This window comes from Ranitomeya variabilis, chromosome 5 (genome assembly GCF_051348905.1).
Source record: "Ranitomeya variabilis isolate aRanVar5 chromosome 5, aRanVar5.hap1, whole genome shotgun sequence".
Classification (NCBI taxonomy): Eukaryota; Metazoa; Chordata; class Amphibia; order Anura; family Dendrobatidae; genus Ranitomeya; species Ranitomeya variabilis.
The window spans coordinates 593262971-593276539 of record NC_135236.1 but is presented as its reverse complement, the minus strand read 5'-3'; the positions used below and the strand labels follow the sequence as shown (position 1 = coordinate 593276539).

The 13569-nt window shown below is 38.4% G+C and overlaps 1 long non-coding RNA gene and 3 other non-coding genes across 4 annotated transcripts; all 4 read left to right on the top strand.

The window, feature by feature from the left end:
• Positions 1–2945: 2945 nt before the first annotated feature.
• Positions 2946–4548, top strand: LOC143773872 (uncharacterized). Its single transcript, XR_013215417.1, has 3 exons — positions 2946–3085; positions 3946–3995; positions 4336–4548. It is a non-coding gene; the product is annotated as an uncharacterized LOC143773872 (long non-coding RNA).
• A 5258-nt stretch (positions 4549–9806) lies between these two features.
• TRNAL-AAG (transfer RNA leucine (anticodon AAG)) lies at positions 9807–9888 on the top strand. The gene has a single exon. It is a non-coding gene; the product is annotated as a tRNA-Leu (tRNA).
• A 942-nt stretch (positions 9889–10830) lies between these two features.
• Positions 10831–10912, top strand: TRNAL-UAG (transfer RNA leucine (anticodon UAG)). The gene has a single exon. It is a non-coding gene; the product is annotated as a tRNA-Leu (tRNA).
• Positions 10913–11143: 231 nt separating this feature from the next.
• On the top strand, positions 11144–11225 carry TRNAL-AAG (transfer RNA leucine (anticodon AAG)). Its single transcript has one exon. It is a non-coding gene; the product is annotated as a tRNA-Leu (tRNA).
• Positions 11226–13569: the final 2344 nt, after the last annotated feature.

Sequence of the window (13569 nt, the reverse complement as noted above, 5' to 3'; positions counted from 1 at the left end):
GTTTAAGGTAGCATGGCTGAGTGGTCTAAGGCGCTGGATTTAGGCTCCAGTCTCTTTGGAGGCGTGGTTTCAAATCCCACTGCTGCCAGTATTATGAGGTTTTGAGAACCCTTTGATCTAATTCTGAGGATTTTGTATTTCCATGAGTGTGTGCATTTCTGTTTTGGAAAAGACAGTTGAAAGAATCATTGATTGTTCCTATTGTTTAGAGACTTACCTAAATTTTAACAGACTTGTGGGTTCAAATGCCACTAGTATGAGTTCTTTTAAACCTTTTTATCTTATTCTTATAATAATGCTAACATGCAAAATTAGCATATGCTTTAAACCCACTGCTGCCAGTATTATGAGATCTTGAAATGTTTTTGTACTTATTCTTATGATTTTGCTAACATGCAAATTAGCATGTGATTTAATCTTCTTTTGTATTTGCATGATTTTGCAGTTTTCAGTTCAGATAAAGACTGTTGATAGAATCCTTGCTTTTTTCTAATGTTTAGAGACATGCCCATTCAAATCCCACTGCTGCCAGTATTATGAGGTTTTGAGAACCCTTTGATCTAATTCTTATGATTTTGTATTTTCATGAGTGTGTTAATTTCTGTTTAGGAAAAGACAGTTGAAATAATCATTGATTTTTCCTATTGTTAAGAGACTTACCCATATTCCAACAGACTTGTGAGTTCAAATCCCACTGCTGCCACTAGTATGAGTTCTCTTAAACCTTTTTATCTCATTCTTATAATTATGCTAACATGCAAAATTAGCATATGCTTTAATCTCACTGCTGCCAGTATTATGAGATCTTGAAATGTTTTTGTACTTATTCTTATGATTTTGCTAGCATGCAAATTAGCATGTGATATAATCTTCTTTTGTATTTGTATGATTTAGCAGTTTTCAGTTAAGATAACGACCGTTGATAGAATCTTTGTTTTTGCCTAATGTTTAGAGACATGCCCATTTTCCAAAATGTACTAATTTTAAATGTTGTCAAATGTACTTCACTTTCTCTAAGGAAGCTTAATTATCCATGCTGTTAAAGGTAGCATGGCTGAGTGGTCTAAGGCACTGGATTTAGGCTCCAGTCTCTTTGGAGGCGTGGGTTCAAATCCCACTGCTGCCAACATATTGAGGTTTTGAAAACCTTTTCAGCTTATATTTATGATTTTTGCTAACAGAAAAATTAGCATATTTTTGTATGAGTGCGTGCTTTGCTTTTTTGGAAAAGACAAAAGATAGAATCATTGCTTTTTCCTTTTTGTTTAGAGACCTATCCATTTTCCACAATGCACAAGTTTAAAATGTAGTCAGATACACTAAACTTACTCTAAGGAAGCTCTTTTAATGATGCATTAGAAAGACTGCCCCGACACAGAGAATTAGACCAATAAGAAGGTGACAGGGAATAATTATCATAAAATTAATTTTTATTTGATAACAATAGTGACAAACATCAAAACTTAATATTAAAAATGTATATATTATCTAATGATATAGTACAATGCAACACTGTGCACAAATTGAGCCGCTTTATAATAAGGCAAGCCAATTTATATAGAGATAAAGAGCAATCAATGGCATAATAAATCCAAAAATCATGTGCAGGACAACAGTCAAATTTAATACAAACACAAAAACAGTGTATATAATATGTAATAATATATATAAAAATTAATATAAATTGTGCTATATGTAAAAACCAGTATCCACCACTAGGTGGTGCAAGAGACCCAATCCAACAAAGATGTGGTAGAAAAAGTGCTATGTGCAATGACTGCTGACCGACACAAGGGGCATCTAGGTTCAAAGGCCCAGAGAAAGTGCTCCGTGCTATATAAATATATAAGTATGCCAGATTACTTACAAATTACCAGGGATGATTACAGGGCTGCCAGCGGCTCAATGTGCACCCCGACGCGCGTTTCGGACATCCAGTCCTTCGTCAGGGGGTATTCTAATTGCATGATCGGGGGGTTTAAATATCTTATGGAGGTGCCAATGTCAGCGCCCAGCGCATGGACGGCGCATGCGCCGCCCGAACAACCCGGAAGTCCGGGACGCCGCATCACGCGTCCGGACGCACTTGATGGTACATGGTGTTGCCAAGGACACCGAAATTCAGGAGCAGGAAATACCCAGAAAAAATTCTTACAATGGAAAAACAGAGGGCACTTGAACGCCCTCCTAGTAGATCCAGCGTTTCTAAACCCGAACGGGTTCCTTTCGTACACACACACCACCCCGTCATGCCACTAATCTATAAAACCATCAACAAGCACTGGCCTCTCCTTTCAGAAGCCTACCCACAAGTAGCATCCTTCCAAACACCAGCACTGATGTGCAAACGCAGACCTAGGAACTACAAAGACTCCCTGGTCAGGGCCGACATTGGCAGTCTCACTAAACAACCTATACAACAATTCCTGAGCTCGCAGCGAATGGGTACATTCCCATGCTTGAATTGCGCATGTTGTGCCAATGTAATTAGATCCAGTGAATTCCTACATCCGCACACAGGCAAGAGTTTTAAGATCAATGGATTTTATACTTGTGAAACCAACTTTGTGGTGTACCTTATTAAATGCCCGTGTGGCCTCCTGTATATAGGGGAGACCACGCAGCATGTGCGTGACAGAATTTCGAGCCACAAATCTACAATTAGACTGAAAAAAACTTGGCTCCCACTTCCACACCACTTTGCTCTGGCCAACCACTCCGTTTCCCAACTCCGCTACCAGGTGATAGAAAGGGTGAAAAAACCCAGACGTGGGGGTGATCACGTTAAACTCCTGAAGGAAAGAGAATCCTTTTGGATTTATACGCTACAAACTATGGCCCCCAAAGGCCTCAACAGGGAATTAGATTTGATCTTTTAGTTGAGTAGGTTGTTCTATATGTAACTTTGATATGTTGTAACTATATCTACCGCAGGTTCTCCAGGTTCTTCGGTCAAGGTCGCCCCTGTTTCTAACCTATGTCATTCTTTTTGTCTCCACTCTTCCTTCCCACATCAGACCTCTTGAGCAAATATTATAAGAAAAATATGTATTTGGTTTTCTTTTCCTCTATTCGGCTGCTCTGGGTAAGTCCCTTATATTTTTCTCATTTTTTCTCATTTTTTTTTTTTTTTTTTTTTTTTTTTTTAAATTTTTTCCTCCTTTTCTTTGAGATTTTTATTTTTTTATTTTTGATATTACTTTTGTATATTTTTTTATTTATGTACCATTCCCTATTTTTTCCTCCCGTCTAGAGGGAGTGTATACCCCCATTTTAACTTGCTTACCGATATTAGACATAACTCTGCTTACTTTAAACATACACACCTTCCTCTCTTCTCCTTTTTTTCTATTACTATTTTTTATTTTTTTCATTCACAGCGTTTTATTTTTTCCATCTTCTTTTTCTTTTGCTGACTCTGAGACACCTCCATCTATACCTCCAATACACATACACTCGGTTCCCAGCCTTTTACTTTCATGTTCTTTTTGTTTTCTCTTTATACACGCTCCCTAACTTCTCTCTTTACATACACGCTCCCTTAGTCCTCCACGCTGGTTGCTTGGACTCCGCCCCAACCTGCAGTAGCTTTAGCCAGAGCGCTCTACAGATTTCCCTGAACACACTACGCAGGCGCCGGACTATCACGCTGCTGGCATCTACTCTGCGGCCACAGCGCAGACTCGGTCTGAATACACAGCGTTCCTAGCCTCTTTCCCAGTCTGAGCCACTGCGCAGACCCGGATATCACCGCATGGGTCTTGTGTATAAATACTTGCAGCCTTACACATTTGCTCCTACATCACCCACCAGGCGGACACGCTTCCACACAACTGCACCAGAGCTGGTAATTATTAAGTCGTTCTCCTCTTGCTTATAGTGGCTTACTTGCTTTACTGGCTATTTGCTTATTCCCTGTTGTTTTTTCTCTCTACTTCCCTTTAGCCCTATGGGAACTCGGCTCTTTCTCCTCTCCTCTACCTCTTTGGCACAAGGTCAGTACATTGCATCAGCGACCTGATCGCTGCACCTGGTTTCCTGTTCTAGACCTGTATATGTGCTCTATATGACTGTTTCTCCGGAATAGCCTTGCTCCTACCTGCAAAGAATTGGGGGATTCCCCACCCCTATGATAGGGTATTCACAGTATGTTCTTGTAATTGTATGGGGCAGAAATACTGTTGTTACAGCTGTCAATTAGTACCATTATTAATTTTGGACCTGATGTTATTGTTGTTGTTATTATTTTTCTTGTTTTCCCTTTTTTTCGGTTCTTTTTAATAGATTACATGTATATATGTACAGTTCACTTATATGTTTGTATCTGTTTTACAGTGAGGTTTTGATAAAGACCCGCTGGGGTCGAAACGTTACCCGAATTGAATAGTCCGCCACCCATTTACCTCCTAAAAAAGCACCTGGTGATGTTTATTGTATATGTTAATAAAGAAACTACACAGTTTGCTGAACTTTCAACCAATTGAGTGCGGCTGATTTTTCCTATACTTGGACTATTTTTGTTCATGCCTGCACCAACCCAGTGACAGTGTGCACATCTTTTTCCTGGATTTGCCAAGGACACCGAGACGCCGCGACCCAGGCACCCGAGCGTCGGACGCGCATGCGCACAACGCCAGGAGCAACATGGGCAACTGCGGACAAAGATGTGAAGTACAGGGAAGCATTAATAGGCAGGAAAAATAATGTGTATGTGTGGGACACATGAAATGGTGTATGAAGGTGAACAAAAAAAGGGGGGTTATTAAATGATGTGTGTGCACACAACTGTGGTACAATATATATATAATTTATAATTCTGTAGGTGCAAAAAGCTATATGGATATGTGCAGGCTACAATTCATTACCAGGGGAGTTGTGGACAGGGTTTATAGAAGTTGGATAGAGCTGTGCAATGTCGTATAAGAAACCTTATATACAATAGATACATATATATTATATTAATCAATGTTCTAAACACAATATATTTATAATATTATTTATACAATCATAGATAAAATCCTCTAAGATCGGATACGGATGCAGAAGACCGCCACATTGGATCCGAAAAGGAAACAGTCCGACCCCCGGCCACAAACGCCACGCACGGAGGCCCAACACACGGAGTAGGTCCGCAACAGAAGAGGTACGTAAATAAAATACCTGGGTAATAAAAGCAAACGTTAAAAACAACATAGTGAAGACAATATACAGAAAAAATTATACAGAAAAATTATTAAAAAAATTACGATCATGGAATTAAAATTATAAATATTCCATATAGATAACCATACCAATGATATATAGCAAATATTTTAAAAATGAATAATTAAAAATTTTTTTAATTATTTTTCAAAAATTTTTTTAAAAGGAGCGGGTATACAATTTTTAAAAAATAATAAAAAATATATATATATATAAAACATGTATGGAGCAAATAAGATGGTCACAAAAACGGAGCAAAGCTTATATTTTCGTTGAGGCCATTGGGTGATACTGTGTCAAGCAGCCAAGTCCATTTAGTTTCTAATTGGGCCAAGGGTATGCTGATCTTCCCACCTCTCTCCTTTTGTTCAATCATGTCTATCCCAACCACTTTAAGAAGAGAGGCGTCACAATTGTGATGTATCTTGAAGTGCCTTGGTAGAGTCTTCAACATTGTAGTGTCCTCTATTTCCCTGGCTGCCTGTATACCAAGTACATGTTCTCTTGTACGTACTTTCAGTTGCCGGATTGTCATCCCTATGTAGATAAGTGGGCAAGGGCATACAGCGTAGTAAACTACGGCACGTGATGTGCATGTAATATTGCGTTTAATTTTGTAAATTGTAGTGCCCTTACTATTACTAAATGTTTGTGACCTCATAATATTCGGACAGGCCACACATCTTCCACAAGGTTTGCATCCTGGTTGGGGTCTAGCCGTACTTAGGAAAGTGGAATGCAATGATGGATCACCGACATAATGACTCTTTACAAGAGAATCACCCAAGTTTTGTGAGCGTCTAAACGTTATATCTGGATATTCGCTGATATATTTTGATATTACCGGATCGCTCAGTAGAATCGGCCACGACTTTGTCAAATAATGACGCATTAAATCAGCCTGGCCATGAAATTGGGTGATAAATCTGGTGGGCTGTATTTTATTTCGAGGTTTTACAGTATACAACGCCTCATGTCTAGTAGTATACTTGGCACGATTATAGGCCTTTTTAACTGATCTACGGCTGTATCCACGCTCTAAGAATCTTTCCTTCAGATTATTAGCTTGTCTCACAAAATCTTCCTCATTTGAGCATATTCTCCGAAGGCGTAAAAATTGGCCTATAGGTATAGATTTTATCATTGCCTTCGGGTGTGATGATGATGCATGTAAGTATGAGTTTACTGCCGTCGGTTTCCGATGTAGATCAGTCTGGAGGACATTATCCACACCCCTCTTTACTTCCACGTCAAGAAATTCAATTTTATTTTGATCCCATTTGTATGTTAGATGTATATTTAATAGATTTTGATTTAACTGGAGCATAAAAGATTCCAGGGATGTGACAGGTCCTTGCCAGAGGATGAATATATCATCGATGAAGCGTACCCATAAAAGGATACGCTCCATTGCTGGCATCAGATCAGACATCAAGAGGTCCCTCTCCCACAGCCCCAGAAATAGGTTTGCATACGCCGGCGCGAATGAAGCACCCATTGCGGTGCCCTGGAGCTGCAGGTAGAAGGACCCCTTGAATAAAAAGAAATTATGCGACAAGGAAAATTGTAGAAGTTCCAAGACAAACTCATTCATATTTCTAGATATTGAAGAAGATTCTAGGAAGTACCGGACTGCTCTCAAGCCATCACTATGGCGTATGTTTGTGTAGAGAGATTCTACGTCACATGACACCAATAAGGTGTCATTATCAATATGTAGGCCATCAATTTTTTTCAAAAAATCGCTTGTATCTTTAATAAATGAGGGTAGCTCCTCAACTAAGGGTTGTAATTTGGAGTCTATATATTTATTGATGTTCTCCATAAAGTTTCCACATCCCGAGATTATCGGCCTACCTGGTGGTACAGTTTGGTCTTTATGGATTTTAGGCAATAAATAGAATGTGGGTATTGCTGGTTCTACAACTTGTAGTGCCGAAAATAAATCCTTAGTTATCACCCCATTGTCCCTAGTCTCTCTCAGGATAGCCAATAGTTCCTTTACAAATTTATCCAAAGGATTGAACGTTAGTTTTTTGTAGCATGTCTCACTCCTTAGTTGTTTGAATGCCTCTGCTTCATAGAGTGGTTTAGGCCAAATTACTACGTTTCCGCCTTTGTCGGCAGGTTTTATTAGAATATCCCGCATTCCCTGAAGTTTAACTAGACTATTCCTCTCTTCCCTGTTTAAATTCACAGTATTCGGGTAGCGTGGAATCTTATTGAATTCTTTGCTCACCGTCTGGACAAAAATGTCCAGGGTCGAGCATGAAGACAGAGGTGGAAATCTACGTGAACGTGGTTTTATAGAGTCTGGAATCTTACCTCCCTCCGTTTCGTTATGTTCACGTGCTAGTTCCTCCAAGGTATTTAGTGCCTCCTGTTCCGCCTCTGTGGGGAATAGTAAATTGGTATCTTCATTATGAAAATGTTGTTTAAATAATAATTTTCTTGCAAAGAGATGCAAGTCTTTAATAGCCATAAATTTATTAAAGTTCCCCGTGGGACAGAACATTAACCCTTTGCTCAATACCCCCAATTCTATTTCTGAAAAGTTGTGGGAACTTAAATTAATTACCTTGCTGTTATTTCCACTTCTTTCGGGGGAATATCTGAAGTTCCGTTTAGTTGACACATAACGAGGTTCCCTTTTCCGTTTGGGGGTAGAAATGACAGACATAGAGGTAGAGGCGGAAGAGGAGGCACACGAGACATCACCATTGTTTATGCTTGAAGTTGTAGACATTATACGTTCACGAGTTATGTCCTTATTTATACTTCTGCGCCATCTATAGATCTTCCCATTTGCCAGATCTTTTTGATCTCTCATAAGTTTGTTGGCTTGTTTACCCTGGATGTCTTTTACCCACTGATCCACCAATTTTTCCAATTGGGGATTGATTGTCTCAAATTGTTCAGGGGTAAGATTACCTTTGGCCTTCATAAGGTTTTCATCTAGTGACTTATCAATTTCAGTCAATATTTTCAAATTATATTGTATGAGAAGCTCCATCAGTTTCTTTGATGTATCATTACATATTGTTTCCCATTTATTGATGAATTCCTCATCGTCCATGGGAAACGAAGGTGTAACTTGAATCCTTAGGCCTCTAGGAATGAGTTGCCTTTGGACATAGTTCTCCAAGAACGCTCTGTTCCACCATGATCTTGTTCTTTTATATGTTAAATTCTTTATGATATGAAAACAATCATCATATTGTATACCACCATTAGCGGTTATAGGGTTACCACTATTGCCAAACACTGCATTAATTTGTCCCTGCCAAGTCTGTTCCCTGGTCCTAAAATCCATGTTCAGAGCAAAAGGAAGCCTGTGCAAAACACAGTATATATATTAGTAACAGACACAGAGATGACACCTTTATAAAAATATATATATATATTATCAACGTAAGAATGGAATATAGTATCAAAAGATTATAATCACTAGGTCACCCCGTGTGTCAAATTTATAGTGTAAGACCACTACCTAGAAGAGAAAGACTGCCCCGACACAGAGAATTAGACCAATAAGAAGGTGACAGGGAATAATTATCATAAAATTAATTTTTATTTGATAACAATAGTGACAAACATCAAAACTTAATATTAAAAATGTATATATTATCTAATGATATAGTACAATGCAACACTGTGCACAAATTGAGCCGCTTTATAATAAGGCAAGCCAATTTATATAGAGATAAAGAGCAATCAATGGCATAATAAATCCAAAAATCATGTGCAGGACAACAGTCAAATTTAATACAAACACAAAAACAGTGTATATAATATGTAATAATATATATAAAAATTAATATAAATTGTGCTATATGTAAAAACCAGTATCCACCACTAGGTGGTGCAAGAGACCCAATCCAACAAAGATGTGGTAGAAAAAGTGCTATGTGCAATGACTGCTGACCGACACAAGGGGCATCTAGGTTCAAAGGCCCATACTTATATATTTATATAGCACGGAGCACTTTCTCTGTGCCTTTGAACCTAGATGCCCCTTGTGTCGGTCAGCAGTCATTGCACATAGCACTTTTTCTACCACATCTTTGTTGGATTGGGTCTCTTGCACCACCTAGTGGTGGATACTGGTTTTTACATATAGCACAATTTATATTAATTTTTATATATATTATTACATATTATATACACTGTTTTTGTGTTTGTATTAAATTTGACTGTTGTCCTGCACATGATTTTTGGATTTATTATGCCATTGATTGCTCTTTATCTCTATATAAATTGGCTTGCCTTATTATAAAGCGGCTCAATTTGTGCACAGTGTTGCATTGTACTATATCATTAGATAATATATACATTTTTAATATTAAGTTTTGATGTTTGTCACTATTGTTATCAAATAAAAATTAATTTTATGATAATTATTCCCTGTCACCTTCTTATTGGTCTAATTCTCTGTGTCGGGGCAGTCTTTCTCTTCTAGGTAGTGGTCTTACACTATAAATTTGACACACGGGGTGACCTAGTGATTATAATCTTTTGATACTATATTCCATTCTTACGTTGATAATATAAATATATATTTTTATAAAGGTGTCATCTCTGTGTCTGTTACTAATGATGCATTAGGTAGCATGGCCGAGCGGTCTAAGGCGCTGGATTAAGGCTCCAGTCTCTTCGGAGGCGTGGGTTCAAATCCCACTGCTGCCAGTATTATGAGGTTTTGAGAACCCTTTGATCTAATTCTGAGGATTTTGTATTTCCATGAGTGTGTGCATTTCTGTTTTGGAAAAGACAGTTTTAGACTTTAGTTTAGAGACTTACCTAAATTTTTTACAGACTTGTGGGTTCAAATGCCACTAGTATGAGTTCTTTTAAACCTTTTTATCTTATTCTTATAATTATGCTAACATGCAAAATTAGCATATGCTTTAAACCCACTGCTGCCAGTATTATGAGATCTTGAAATGTTTTTGTACTTATTCTCATGATTTTGCTAACATGCAAATTAGCATGTGATTTAATCTTCTTTTGTATTTGCATGATTTTCCAGTTTTCAGTTCAGATAAAGACTGTTGAAAGAATCCTTGCTTTTTTCTAATGTTTAGAGACATGCCCATTCAAATCCCACTGCTGCCATTATTATGAGGTTTTGAGAACCCTTTGATCTAATTCTTATGATTTTGTATTTTCATGAGTGTGTTAATTTCTGTTTAGGAAAAGACAGTTGAAAGAATCATTGATTTTTCCTATTGTTAAGAGACTTACCCATATTCCAACAGACTTGTGAGTTCAAATCCCACTGCTGCCACTAGTATGAGTTCTTTTAAACCTTTTTATCTCATTCTTATAATTATGCTAACATGCAAAATTAGCATATGCTTTAATCTCACTGCTGCCAGTATTATGAGATCTTGAAATGTTTTTGTACTTATTCTTATGATTTTGCTAGCATGCAAATTAGCATGTGATATAATCTTCTTTTGTATTTGTATGATTTAGCAGTTTTCAGTTAAGATAAAGACCGTTGATAGAATCTTTGTTTTTGCCTAATGTTTAGAGACATGCCCATTTTCCAAAATGTACTAATTTTAAATGTTGTCAAATGTACTTCACTTTCTCTAAGGAAGCTTAATTAACCATACTGTTTAAGGTAGCATGGCCGAGTGGTCTAAGGCGCTGGATTTAGGCTCCAGTCTCTTTGGAGGCGTGGGTTCAAATCCCACTGCTGCCAACATATTGAGGTTTTGAAAACCTTTTCAGCTTATATTTATGATTTTGCTAATAGAAAAATTAGCATATTTTTGTATGAGTGTGTGCTTTGCTTTTTTGGAAAAGACAAAAGATAGAATCATTGCTTTTTCCTTTTTGTTTAGAGACCTATCCATTTTCCACAATGCACAAGTTTAAAATGTAGTCAGATACACTAAACTTACTCTAAGGAAGCTCTTTTAATGATGCATTAGGTAGCATGGCCGAGCGGTCTAAGGCGCTGGATTAAGGCTCCAGTCTCTTCGGAGGCGTGGGTTCAAATCCCACTGCTGCCAGCATTATGAGGTTTTGAGAGCCCTTTGATCTAATTCTGAGGATTTTGTATTTCCATGAGTGTGTGCATTTCTGTTTTGGAAAAGACAGTTGAAAGAATCATTGATTGTTCCTATTGTTTAGAGACTTACCTAAATTTTAACAGACTTGTGGGTTCAAATGCCACTAGTATGAGTTCTTTTAAACCTTTTTATCTTATTCTTATAATAATGCTAACATGCAAAATTAGCATATGCTTTAAACCCACTGCTGCCAGTATTATGAGATCTTGAAATGTTTTTGTACTTATTCTTATGATTTTGCTAACATGCAAATTAGCATGTGATTTAATCTTCTTTTGTATTTGCATGATTTTGCAGTTTTCAGTTCAGATAAAGACTGTTGATAGAATCCTTGCTTTTTTCTAATGTTTAGAGACATGCCCATTCAAATCCCACTGCTGCCAGTATTATGAGGTTTTGAGAACCCTTTGATCTAATTCTTATGATTTTGTATTTTCATGAGTGTGTTAATTTCTGTTTAGGAAAAGACAGTTGAAAGAATCATTGATTTTTCCTATTGTTAAGAGACTTACCCATATTCCAACAGACTTGTGAGTTCAAATCCCACTGCTGCCACTAGTATGAGTTCTCTTAAACCTTTTTATCTCATTCTTATAATTATGCTAACATGCAAAATTAGCATATGCTTTAATCTCACTGCTGCCAGTATTATGAGATCTTGAAATGTTTTTGTACTTATTCTTATGATTTTGCTAGCATGCAAATTAGCATGTGATATAATCTTCTTTTGTATTTGTATGATTTAGCAGTTTTCAGTTAAGATAAAGACCGTTGATAGAATCTTTGTTTTTGCCTAATGTTTAGAGACATGCCCATTTTCCAAAATGTACTAATTTTAAATGTTGTCAAATGTACTTCACTTTCTCTAAGGAAGCTTAATTATCCATGCTGTTAAAGGTAGCATGGCTGAGTGGTCTAAGGCACTGGATTTAGGCTCCAGTCTCTTTGGAGGCGTGGGTTCAAATCCCACTGCTGCCAGTATTATGAGGTTTTGAGAACCCTTTGATCTAATTCTGAGGATTTTGTATTTCCATGAGTGTGTGCATTTCTGTTTTGGAAAAGACAGTTGAAAGAATCATTGATTGTTCCTATTGTTTGCATCAACTCTTTACACTCCATCCATATTGGCCCCTCTGTCCTGGCCTCTCCTATGTATAGCACTCATGCTCTGTTCACATTGCTTAACAGTACAGATCCATTCAGTCCCACCATCCAACAGAAGAGACGCTCTCACAAATCACTTAACCATCTGCTCACTCTTTCTATCCTCCTTCTCCTAGTTGCTGGAGACATCTCTCCGAACCCCGGCCCCCCATGTTATAGCCAGTCAAACCTCCCAACTGCTACACCCAGAAACCCCTCTAACCTTATTAATATTCCATGCATGCCTTCTGTCTCTTTCAATTGTGCTCTTTGGAATTCTCGCTCTGTGTGTAATAAACTCTCCTTCATTCATGACTTCTTCCTTTCTAACTCTCTTAATCTCCTGGCTCTTACTGAAACCTGGATCCAGCAGTCAGACACCACCGCTGCTGCTGCTCTCTCATTTGGTGGACTACACTTTTCTCATACCCCAAGATCAGACAACAGAGCAGGTGGAGGCGTTGGTCTGCTCCTTTCACCCAAATGTACCTTCCAAGCTATCCCCCAAGTACCCTCACTTGTATTCCCTTCCTTTGAGGTCCATGCTGTCAGATTCTACGTCCCCTTCTCCATGCGAGTGGCGGTGGTGTATCGTCCTCCCGGCCCCTCTCACCAGTTCCTGGATCATTTTGCCACCTGGCTTCCACACTTTCTCTCTTATGACACCCCCACCCTCATCATGGGTGATTTAAATATCCCAATTGCTTCTCCCCTCTCCCCATCTGCTTCTCACCTTTTATCTCTAACCTCCTCTTTCGGCCTCTCGCAGCATACTAACTCTCCAACACATGATGATGGAAACTCCCTTGATTTGGTCTTCTCCCGGCTTTGCTCACTGGATGATTTCACAAACTCCCCTCTCCCGCTCTCTGACCACAACCTTCTTTCATTCTCTATCAAGAACTGCCATCCCGCTCAGGTCATCCCCACTTTCCACACTTATAGAAACATACAGGCCATTAACACCCAGAAACTTATGAAGAACTTGCAGTCTTCATTGGCCCCAATCTCCTCCATCTCTTGTCCTGATTCTGCTCTGAAGCATTACAATGAAACCCTGCAAAGTGCCCTGGAAGAAGCTGCACCTCCTATACATAGAACAACTCGGCACAGACGGCGACAACCGTGGCACACGCTGCAA